Genomic DNA, 12,626 nt, shown 5'->3' with positions numbered 1-12,626 from the left:
CAGCCGTCTGCCAGGCCTCTCCGTCACACTCTGGGGGTTTGAACAGATAATCTGCAGGAAAGTGGATGTTCAGGAAGAAAATGCCTCCTTGGTAAGGACGTCACTGTGGAAGGATGGGACACAGAAGGCAGATGAGTCACACGGAAGCATCAAGGGAGCAAGCAAACGGGGTGGGGCCGAGCAGCTGCCTCCTACTGGCCTGAGGGTCCCTGCCAGCAGAGCCCTGCAAGACAAAAGGGGAGGGTGTCAGAGACCCCCCCCCCCCATGTAGATGTCCACTCCAGGAGCTGCTCCTGACTCAAGTGCAGCCCCGGGACCCCGACTCCCAGGAGCGCTGTGCTCACAGCTAATCATTTATCACCAGGAAGGCAGCAGACGAACATCCGCAGAGGAAGAGCTCACAGGCAAGTCCAGGAGGGACCCAAATGCAGAGCTGCTTTGGAGTCAGGGTGGGTCACCATCCTGGCATCGATGTGTGACACTGTTCCCAGCACTGGCCACCGGGGGACTCATCACTGAGTGTGGCCAATACATGGACTGCCCACGTGGCTGATCCGAGTGTCCGGTCCCTCTGGGTGTGACGCAAAGCCCCCACCGTAAGCCGCGTGGCTGGTCTGTGGTGTGGCCCTTACTCTCAATCACGCTGTCGGTGTGGGTCGGAGCTCCAAGTAGGCAAGGACAGTCCCAACAGGCAGGACATGTCAGAGATCACCTCTGAGGACAAAGGCCAGACCTTCTTTGACAGAATTAGATTCTTTACTACCAACAGTTCACTCCTCTCTTTGCACAGAATTAAGCCTTAGGTAGGCTTCCGCCACTTTCCATATCACTTTTTATAAATCCTGCCACTCCCTCCTTCTTCCCCGGGCTCACCCTGAAGCTCTCCAAAAAGGATCTCTTTCAGGAGCCAGTGCCTGTGGCCCTGGGGCTCCTATAGGGCCACCCTCCACGGTGTCCTGTCCCACACCCCCCTGGTGGGTGGTGCTCTGGCTACTCAGTGACAGGGTCAGAATGAGCCTCTCATTCTCCCTTCCTGTCTCTCGCTGCTCAGTGTGCCTGGTGCCCTCTGGCATCTCAGGCCACGTTTACTGCCCTGGAGAAGCTCCTGTGTGCTGGGCAAGGCTGGCCTTGGGGGGCCAATGACTCACCTCCAAGCTCCCAGGGCAATTACTCGTCTTTGGAGAAAGTGCCTACCCCAACCACTGATCACCGAGTGGGCTGCTGAGACCTCCTGAGGGATCTATTACTCTAGGGAATCTGTCTTATGGCTCCATGATGGTGTGGAATTGACCCGAGGTTTCAGACCTGTCCTGGGTTCCTGCCATCTGTTCAAATATGCCACAGACTGTCCCTGAAAACAGGACAGAGATCACCAAGGCATGAGCAGGGGGTTTTCCTGAGCCCCAGAAGTGCCCAGGGAGCCAAGGCAGCCAGGATGCGTTCAGTACTTCAAGGAGAAGGCCCAGGTGCCTGTGGCAGGGCTGCCTGGGCCAGCCGGAGTGTCACTTCTTTTGCTTTGGACTGTTTTCATTCCAACTCATGCTGATTATCAGATGTGGTTGGCAGTAAACACACCTTTCTCTAAAAATACTGTAGAGTGGAATTCTTTATTACATGCGTTTGGTAATTAATGTTAGAGAATAGGGGCCCATGGGGAGTAGAAAATAAAAGTGGTTCCTTTTGGTGAATAGGATGGGAACCTCTGAAGGTTGTGGGGGGCTGAGTAGGCCTTGGGGGCATGGTCGGGAGAGAAGGCCCCGAAAGAGAAGAGAAAGGAAATTGCAAGGGGCGGTGTGCCCACAGGGAGGCATGAGATAGCCCCAGAGGTTGGCTGTGTCCGAGGAGGTGCCAAGCGGGAGGGGCCTGGACACTCTCAAGGCGCAGCGCCGCCCTGCTCACGGGGCTGCCGTGAAGATTAGCATTCTCCGTGCAGAGCGAACGAGGGTGCCACCGGGAAGCTGGGCTGAATCACGACCAGATGGATCTTACCAGCCGCCCTAGTTTGGACTTTTCGTGACAGGTAAGAGGGGATGGTATGGAGACCTGGGATGCTTGGAAAGACATCGCGGGCCAGGTGACGAGCAGGACCAGAAAACGGTGCCACAGCCGCCTTGTTTATCAGACTGTCACACACGCCCGTGCCCCCTCTTCATGCCCCCCCTTCATGCCCCGTCCGCCCGGCCCAGGTGACACCACCTCCTCCTTCCGTCCAGCTTGGTGAAACTCTTCTTTTTATTGCTGTAACATATGGAACACAACGGTGACAAGATGCAGAGTTACCGGGACGGATGGTGGTGGCTGCGGCATTGCAGGGTGGATGCATTTGACACCACTGAACTGTGTGCTTACAGATAGTTTGTGTGCATTTCACACAACAGAAAGTAAAAAATATGGAACATAAAATGTCCTCTTGGCCATTTTAAGTGAACAGTTCAGTGGTATCAAGCAAACCAATGGATGTCCTGCCACCACCATTATCCATTCGGACATGCCTTTCATGGCTGCAGACAACTTCTGCACCATTTCTGTCTCCCTCAGCTTCCACCAACCCCCACACTCCACTTCCCGTCTCTGTGCACTTGTGAGTCTAGACGTTCCCTATGAATGGGCCCACACATTAGTCCTTTTGTGTGCGGCTTCGTTGACAAGGCACGTCTTCAGGCACATCCACTTTCTAGACGTCAGAACTTCTTTCCTCTCTATGGCTAAACAACATGCTGTTGTCTGTATACACCACACTCTGCTTACTCGTTCATCTGTCGATAGGCCCTTGGTCTTGGGGGACTGTGAATGATGGTGCAATGCACCCTGGCATACGATTCTGTGCGAGCCCCTGTTTTCAGTTGTTTGGTGTCTGTGGAGGACACCACCCCTCTCTGACACCGTCTCGTAGTAAAGATGAGTGAGAGTGGAGGTGAGGCGGGAGCAGAGAAGGACTTGGGGAACCTACGTGCTGGGCACGTGGCCTCGGCTGGTCAGCTGTAAAGAGCAGCAGAGGGTGGGCTGGTGCTGCACCGGGGGCAGCAGAAGTGGGAGAAAAGCACAGGTCCTGCCCCCCGTGCAGCGGCAGGTCCTCCACCATGACCTTCGTGACCATTTTTACACCACGTTCCCGTTAGTCAGAGGCACTTTTGTGCTCCAGGACGGGATGGCCTCCTAGCGCCCCAGTGGAGAGAGGTGGTCATTTTGGGCACCATCTTGATCACCCAGACTATGAACTCAATGTGTCTAATGAAAAGCAATTCATGACCAAATTAGGGAAAACAACAGGTTTTCTTAAAGCTCTGTGCTAGCTTGGCTGGTGTGGCTCAGTGGACTGAGCATCATCCCTGTGCACCGGGAGGTCACTGACTCGATTCCCAGTCGGGCACATGCCTGGGTTGCAGGCTCGATCCCAGTAGGGGGCGTGCAGGAGGCAGCCGATCCATGTCTCTCCCTTCCTCTCTATCTAAAAGTTGATAAAACATCCAGCTATCTGTATCTATATCTCTATATATCAAAGTGCTGGCCTAATAAATTTAAGGGTCTTGATTGCAAAGCTTCTGTGATCTGGAGCGTGAAAGATACTTATAGCCCTGACCGGTTTGGCTCAGCGGTTGAGTGTTTGCCTGCGGACCAGAGAGTTCTGGGTTCGGTTCCGGCTAGGGGCATGTACCACACACACACACAAAATCAATAAATAAAAAAAAGAAAGATACTTATAATCATCTCCCACAGGTCTTGCGGAGCACGGGGCAGGAGGGTCCCTCTGCAAGTCGGTTAATTCCTAGAGCACGAGAGGCGGGCTCAGAGGTGGTGTGTGCCAGGATGCTGCCCTACACCCCACACCTCGTGGCCAGAAGTGCATTCTCCTGGCAGGATGGGCTCCCAGGCCTCTGGAGGGGGTTGGCCTGGCTAATGAAAATGAGTGACCGTGAAGGTTTGCTCATGCTGTGAAGATACCTAATAAGTATGTATTATCATTTGCATTTTGTAAGTCAGGAAACTGAAATGTGATGAGGTTAAGTTTCCTACCAGGTCACAGAGCTGAGAGGGCAGGGCAAGGAGTTCTGTGTATGCACCTCACCTTCCAGCCTACCCTGTCACCCAGTCAGGTGGAGAAGGGCAGGGCTTTAGCTGTGAGCTCCCAAATCGATGTATGGAAGCACTTAACCCAGGGGAAGTGCTCAAGTAAGGACAGGGCTCCTGTCTTGGCCAGTGTGGCTCAGTAGTTAGATCATCAGCCCTAGCAACAAAGGGTCTCAGGTTTGATTCCTGGTCAAGGGCATGTACCTGGGTTGTGGTTTTGATCCCTGGCCCCAGTTGGGGCGCATGTGGGAGACAACCAACTGATGTGTCTCTCTCATGTCAATGTTTGTCTCTCTCTCTCCCCCTCCCCAACTTCCTTCCACTCTCTCTGAAAATCAACGGAAAAAATTATCCTCAGATGAGAATTAACAACAACAAAGGACAGTGCTCCTGTACTTCACCTCTTCTTCCCCTCCCATCTGACCTACCATGGGGGTGTGGCCAGTCCCAGGGCTCCGCGTGGGAGGCTATGGCCACGCGTGTCAGTCTAACACAGCCACCCCATGTACCTGCGGAGGAACAGGAATTACATCACAACTAGATTCCCTTTATGGGATGCCAATTTCTGGCCACAGTCCCCTAGTTTCTCTGGCCCAGCATGAGCTTCAGAGCCCAAGCTTGGGGCAGTGACTCTCAAACTTGAGCCTGTGTGTACTTGCCCTTTTCCTGATCATTTCCATCCTCCCAGGCTCAGACCTGGGTCAAATCTTGGGGTTTCCAGAGGTTCTAAAGTGTAAGAAGAAGGCATAGACCACAGTCCATGGAGACTCCTCAGGGGATGGAAACCCCAGGGTCTGGAGAATATGCACAAAGTTCAAACCTGGCTGGTGACCCTCCTGCCTGAACAAGCCTAAAAATGAGCTCATCCACAAGACCCTCCTGATCCCACCTGACCTCCGGGGGCTTGCTGAGCGTTCCAGTCCCCCCCCCCCCAACTCTCCAGCCACCTGTGCTTACCCCTCTACCTCTCAGACACTGGCCATGCAGGAGTATTTACAGAAGCCACCAAGCACTACAGATCTGGGCCATGTTTTATCCCAGAGGGTTGGTTGTAAACACCCACCGGTTCTCAGTACGTAAAGTGCCTGAGTGAGTTGCCCTTGGTAAGCACACCGCAAGCAGCATTACTAGTCGTTACAATAGAAGTTAACTTGGGCAACAACTAAGGTCACGCGAGGGGACCCAAGGGCACGCTTAGAGATTCAGTACAGCTACAGAGACCTCCATGACCAGTTCCTTTCCAGCTCCTGTCCGCTCTGTGCCCTCCGCGCCCCACTGAGAGGGGAAATGGTGAGAGAAGGGCCAGGTTCCTCTGCACCTCCCTGCGTTTGCATGGGTTGTCCGGTCCCTGGAACACACACGGCCCTCTTAATGGGTACGGTAAATGGTTACCAAGACTTAACGTTTCCTGAAAGACCAGAGTCTTGGCTGAAAGACCAGCACTGGAGGAGTTTCAAATGCTCACTGGCATTTAAAGGAAGAACAACGTTGTACAACCAACACACACAGAGATTAGGTTGGGGAAAGCAGGAGGTGGGTGGAATCAGGAAGGAGGGGGTCAGTGGGGAAAAAAGGGGGGACATCTGTAATACTTTCATGTAATACAACAAGAAAGAAAGAAAGAAAGAAAGAAAGAAAGAAAGAAAGAAAGAAAGAAAGAAAGAAAGAATATAGTAATTAAAATTAAAAAACCCACACACTCCTGCGCTTCCCTAACAAGGGGCTGGGTCCCAGGGGAGGGAGACCGCAGGTCACAGCAGGTGCTGGCCCGCCCTGGTCCGGCCCCTCCGGCCGCGCCCCCCAGGGTGCGCCCAGTGGTGCCCCACCTTAAACATTTTATTTATTTATTGGGAGAGCAGATAACGAGGAAAGAAAGGAAGGGAGGGGAGAGAGGAGGAAGTAAGGACGACGGAAAAGGAAAGGAAAGAACCGTGTGGCCCCACCATTTGCGCATTCATTCCCTGGTTGTCGGTCACCCGCAGGCTGGCCGGGGAGGGCGCTCTGACCCACAGAGCTACCCGCCAGGGGCGCACAGCGCTTTTTTCCTCCAACCCTCAACCGAGGATGTTTTTCTGTTTATCTTCAGACAGAGTGGGAGGGAGAGAGAGACAGCGATGCGAGAGGGACACACCCACTGGCTGCCTCCCGCACCACAGCCGAGGCCCGTGCCCTTGGCCGAATCGAACCCGCGGCTCTCTGGGCCACGGGCCGACGCTCCGACCACCGAGTCCCGGGCCGCAGGGTCTTCCTAAGGCCGCACCGGAGGCGGTTCCCCCTCCCTCCTGGCAGGTGTCGCCGCGCCCCAGGCACCTTGGCACCGTTCACTTGGTGGCCGCCGACCCAGCGCGCGAATGGCCGTTCGGACTCGCAAGGAGGCCGAGGACGGGAGGACACCTTACCTTCTCGAGCCGCCCCAGGGCCATCGTTCCCCGCCGCGGGGGCCCGGGGCCGAGGGGCCTGGGTGTCGGCCGCCTGCGCTTGCGCCACGGGGCGGGGCGGGCGCGCGCTCTGACAGCGGGGCGGCGCGGGGCGCGGCTGGCACCAGTGTTTCTCAGCTCTGCTCTGAACTTTGTAAGTATTTACACCCTTTGTGTGTGATGTCCAGTGTGTCACAGCTCTTTCCCTAGAAACACACGTACCCGCGGCATGGGCAGCGGGCGTGGACCTGTGCGTTTCCAGTCCTGCTGCGGGTGATATTGATGGGGCCTTAAACCAGCACATCTGAATTTGATTCTGTCTCCTTTCACTTTCCCCAAGACCTGCTGGCATCCAGGACTGGGCTTTTATTTTTATTGATTTTTTTTTTTTTTTAGAGAGGAAGGAGAGGGAGAGAGAGAGAGAGAAACATCGATGAGAGAGAACATGGACTGACCACCTCCTGCATGCCTCCCACTTGGGATTGGCCCACAACCTGGGCATGTGCCCTGACCGGGAATCGAACCGGGACCCCTTGGTGCAGGGTCCACGCTCAGCCACTGAGCCACACCTGCTGGGCAGGACTGAGCTTTTGAAACTGGGTTAGGAACAATTAGTGTGCCATAAAATAAGTTCAGTGGGTTGCAACTGGCATTCAAAAATAAAATAGAAAGAAAATATATCAGTGCATCTCACATTGTAATACAGTGGAAGTTTTATTGTGAGTGTATAGATATTTATCTTCCAAACTTAGACACTTTCAGGCTGAAATGAGGTGCAATATAATTAGGACAAAGGTGTAATCTGCAGCTGTCTCTGGTCAAGCAGGACATATGGACACTTATGTGTGTAAACTAAGAATATAAAATGCATTGCAGACATTTCAGTGGTCCCCCAGCCAAGCCCCTGGCTTCCATTCTCATTTCTCTAATCTCTCTTACACGCACCTTCAACCTCTTCAAAATGTAAATCTTAAAATGATGCATCCTTGCCCAAAACTACAAGGATGGCCTGTGACCTACAAGGATCACATCCACTGTCGTCTAAGGCTCTTCCAAATCCAGTATTGTCCTGCCTGACTTACTGTCAATGGTTTGCATCCCCTCCTCTATTGCATTCATTTATTCCTGGCTGCCTTCTGTCTGCAAAGCCCCCTCTTTCCCCTAAAGAAGAGCCCTCACTCACCTTGCAAAACCAGTTCAAGCCCCCCCCCCCCCCCAGCCCGACCTTCCACGGCTAATGGCCCTGACAGAGCTCTTCTCCTTGTTACTGCGCAGCACAAATTCCTGTTGGTCCATGAGCCATCCATTCCCCCTTGATGATGTGCCCCCGTAGAACAAATGATCCTACATTTTTTCTTTTTATCCTCACCCGAGGACATTTTTCCATTTTTTGTTCAGATAGAGTGGGAGGGAGAGAGAGAGGGAGGGAGGGAAGGAGAGAGAGAGAAACATCGACGTGAAAGGGACACATCAAGTGGCTGCCACCCGCATGACCAACTAGGGCCGGGGCAGACTGCAACCGAGGTACGTGCCCTTAGCAGGAACCGAACCCGGGTCTCTCTGGACCGCAGGCCGATGCTCTAACTGCTGAGCCAAACTGGCCAGGGCTGATCCTACATTTTAATAAATTTTACATATTTCTCTAAGACTATAAATGTCAATTACAGAGATGGTTATCTCTGGATGGTGACTTTAGTAATGGTTAACTTCCAAATTTTCCTCAGGGAATTTGCATCACTCGTTTAATCCAAAAAAAGGGAAAGAAACAAATTTGTGTTGAATAGTAAATGAAAATTTCATTTCTATTTTCTGTTGGTAGTTTAGTGCACACTTTTTACATAAATTTTTACGCATAGTTTTTTCAAGGATATTTTTTCATTTATCTTCAGATAGAGTGGGAGGGAGGGAGAGAGAAAGAGAAAGATCGACGTGAGAGGGAGACATCGACTGGTTGCCTCCCGCACGACCCTGACCAGGGCCAGGGACAGAACACATCAGAGGTACATGCCCTTGACTGAAACCAAGTTGGGGACTTTTTGGTCCTCCGGCCACCACTCTAACCACTAAGCAAAACTGGCCAGGGCCATAGTTTTTTATTTTGAAGTAATTTTAGATGTACAGAAGTGTTGCAAATATAAAAAAAGATTAAGAAATTTATAAATTGGACTTCATAAAAATTTAAAACTTTTGTGCCTTTAACAGTACCATCAAGTAAGCAAAAAGTTGCCTCAGAATGGCAGCATGTATTTGCAAACCATGTATTTGATAAGGGTTCAGTATCCAAAACTCAGTATAAAGGAACTCTTATAACTTAATTTTAAAAAAGGTAGCCCGGCCGGTGTGGCTCAGTGGTTGAGCATTGACCCATGCATGCATCAAGAGATCTCTGGTTCGATTCCCAGTCAGGGCACATGCCCAGGTTGTGGGCCTGGTTCCAAGTGTTGGGGCAGGCCAGGGGCGGCCAATTGATGTTCTCTCTCATTGATGTTTCTATCTCTCTCTCTCTGTTCCTCTCTCTTTAAAAACCAATAAAGAAAAAATATTAAATAAATACAAATAAAAAAAGATAAACTATTAAAAAATGGGCAAAGCATTTGAATAGGAATTTCTTTAAAGAAGATATAGAAAATGGCCATTAGGCACATAAAACAAAAAAGGTCAATATCCTTAGGCATTAGGAAAATGCAAATCAAAGCCACAGCGAGATACCACTTCACATCCTAACATGGCTATAACCAAAAGGACAGACAATGACAGTCTTGGTGAGGATGTGGAGACGTTGGAGCCTTCATACTTTCACTGGTGGGAATGTAAAATGGTGCAGCTACTTTGGAAAATAGTTTGGCAGTTCCCTAAAAAGTTAAACACAGAATTATATGACCTAGCAATTCCATTCTTAGGTATATACCCAGGAGAAATTAAAACCTGTCCACACAGAAACTTAAACACACGTGTCTATGAGCTGCATTATTCATTCCAGCCAAAAAGGTCAAAACAACCCCAATGCTGAACGGATAAACAAAAATGTGACATATCCACACAATGTAATATTTTTGGCAATAAGAACAAAGGAAGTACCGATATATACTACAACATGGATCTAGTAGGTTACTGGGGTTGTATTGCGAAGTGCCACAAAGTGAGCGGCTTAACAGAAGTGTGCTGTCTCATAGTTTTGGAAGTTAGAAATCTGAAGTCAAGGTATTGACAGGGTTGGTTCCTTTTTAGGGCTATGAAGGAGAATCTTTTCCAAGCCTCTCTTTTAGCATTTGGTAGCTCAGGCATTCCTTGGCTTCTAAATGGTGTTCTTTCTGTGTCTTGACATGTCTTCATGTCTATCTCTGTATCCAAATTTCTCCCTTGTGATAAGGACTTGATCATATTGGATTAGGACCTCATCTTACTTTGCGATTGGCAAAGACCCAATTTTCAATAAATTCACATTCACAGGTACTAGGGGTTAGAATTTCAAAATCTTTTGGGGGGAACACAATTCAATATATAACAAGTGATGAACCTTGAAAACATTACAGTAAATGAAAGGAGCCAGTTACAAAAGGCCAAATATTGTATGATTCCATTTAAATGAACTGTTCAGTAGGCAACTCTAGAAAGACAGAAAGTGGTGTACCAGATGCCCAGGCTGAGGGAGTGGGCGAACAGGCAGTGACTGCTAACGGAAAGATTATATATCTGTAAAGCTGTCTGAGATACAACAACAACAACACATAATTCTTGTATACCCTTTACCCAGTTTCCCCTGACATTAGCTTGTAGTACAATTATCCAGAAAATTAACATTTGTAAACATTATTAACTATTTACAGAATTGATTCAAATTTCTCTAATTGTCCAACTAAAGTCCTTCTTCTGGTTCAGGAGTTGACTTAGGATCCCACGATGCATTTGTTCCTCCTGTCACTTCAGCTTCCTGTAGTCTTAGATGATTCTTTGGTATTCTTTGTCCTTGATTACCTTGACACTTTTGAAGAGTATTAGAAAGTTATTTTGTGGGCTGTCCATCGATTTGTGTTTTCTGGCTGAGATTAAGATTATTCATTTACAGAAGACAATTGCGGAAGTGATGCTTCCAGGGCATTGTATCAGAGGGACATGACATTGGTAAGTATGACTGGTTAAGTCTGATCACTTTGTTGATATTTTTTAGATTTATCCACTGGGAATTAAAAATTTTATTTATTGATTGATTTTAGAGAGAGAGGAAGGGAGAGGGAGATAGAAACATTGATGGGAGAGAACATTGTTGGTCGCCTCCTGCACGCCCCCCACTGGGGATTTGACCCACAACCTGGGCATGTGCCTTGACCAGGAATCAAAGTGGTGACCTTTTGGTACTTGGGTTGACATCCAACCACTGAGACACACCAACCGGGCTCTACTGTGAATTTTTTAAAAAATTCTTTTTAAATAAGCTTCTAGGGAGAAACTTTGAGACTATGTAAATACCTTATTTTGTATCATACTTTTATCCACTAATTTTAGATTCCATTCTTGCCTACAGCAATGATTAATGTGATGTTTACCAAATGGTAATTTTCTATTTCTAGTTTTCTTTCTACATTTATTAAATGAAATTCTGCAAGGAAGAGCTGTCCTTTCTCCCCTATTTATGTATTTATTAATTTATTTAATTACTTTGTTTATATCAGTATAGACTCATGGTTATTCGATCTGTTTTAATCCATTACTGTTTTTTTTTTTTTTTAAATCCTGAGGCTATTTTCCCATTTATCTTCAGATAGAACGTGAAGGAGGGAGGGAAGGAGAGAGAGAGACAAAGATGTGAGAGAGACACATTGATTGGTTGCCTCCCACACCGGGGCCAAAACTGCAACCGAGGTATGTGCTCTTGACTGGAATAGAACCCAAGACGCTTTGGTCCAAGGGCTGATGTTCTAACTGCTGAGCCAAACTGGTCAGGACTAATCCATTAATGTTATTATTTACCATGTTGCTTAAATTGTCTCAGATTTGGTCCATGAGAAAGCTTGTTGTAGAGAGCGTCTAAGATGGCCCCACCAACTCCACCTCCTGGTATTCAGGCCCTTGTGGAACTTCCTCTTCTTGAGTGTGGGCTGGATTTAGTGGCATCTCTGAGGAATAGAAAAGGTGAGATGGCTCTTCTAAGATTAGGGTCCACGGAGACTGGCTTCCACTTCAGGCAGCCTCTCTTGCTCTCGCTTGGACGTGCTGCCACGTTGTGAGCTGCCCTCCGGAGACCCCTGCGCCAAGGATGGACAGAGGCCTTTCGGAAACAGCTAGTGGAAAACTAAGGCCCTCAGTCCAGGACCCAGCAAAGAACTGAATCCTGTAAATATCATTTGAAGGAGCTTGGAAGTTGATCCTTCTCTGTTCTAGCTTTGAGATGATCCTGGCTGACAGCTTGACTAGAATTGCATGAAAAACCTCGAGTGGAAGGAACCATACTAGTTTGCTGTGACTTCCAAAAAACGACCAGACTGGGTAGCTTCAGCAGCGGAGCTGGTTTCCTCACTGCACTGGACGTTAGAAGTCCACCGTCAAGGTCTCGTCTGGCTAGTTTCTGGAGAGGCTGTCTTCCTGGTGCGAGCATAAGCTCGTTCTTGCTGCATCTTCACATGGTCTCTCCTGCTGCGCACACACAAGGAGTGGTGATGGGGGCAGTGGAGCTCTCGGTGTCTCTTACAAGGACACTCATCCTGTACCAGGGCCCCACCAGTGTGACCTCATTTATCCTTAGATATTTCCTTAGAGGCTCCATCTCCAAATATAGCCGCACTAGAGGTTAGGGCTTCAGCATGTGCATTCGGGGGTGGGGGGTGGATACACCTTCAGTCTAAACAATGATGAAGGACAAAATCAGGAATAAGGTGGGTTTGCTCTGGCTACTACCCTACGTTATTCTGGATGTTCTAGCCATTTCTATAAGGTTGTAAAAGAATTAAAAGGAAGACAGAGTGGAAAGAACTAAAAATGTCTTTATTCACAGATGACATACTTGTCCACACACAAAATATGAAGGAGATTACAAAAATCTGGAACTATTAACAGCTTAGCAGTTACAATAAAAGACCAATAGACATCAACTGTATTTCTGTGTGCTAGCAACCATCAGAAATTAAAGAAAAAATTTAATGCCAT

At 48.9% G+C, this 12,626-nt stretch overlaps 1 protein-coding gene across 1 annotated transcript in view; it reads left to right on the top strand.

Moving 5' to 3' along the window:
- The first annotated feature begins 6,618 nt into the window (after window positions 1-6,618).
- The window catches only part of LOC118620114 (up-regulator of cell proliferation-like), a 35,863-nt gene continuing 29,855 nt past the window's right edge, over window positions 6,619-12,626 (top strand). Inside the window, exon 1 of the mRNA XM_036247155.1 lies at window positions 6,619-6,639. The gene's annotated coding sequence lies outside the window, so the exon portion shown is untranslated. The remainder of the gene's footprint in view (window positions 6,640-12,626) is intronic.

The sequence above is a fragment of the Molossus molossus genome, unplaced genomic scaffold (assembly GCF_014108415.1).
Source record: "Molossus molossus isolate mMolMol1 unplaced genomic scaffold, mMolMol1.p scaffold_m16_p_7, whole genome shotgun sequence".
Lineage (NCBI taxonomy): Eukaryota > Metazoa > Chordata > Mammalia > Chiroptera > Molossidae > Molossus > Molossus molossus.
Note: the sequence above shows the minus strand (reverse complement) of the source record. Positions and strands in the feature narration are given on the sequence as shown.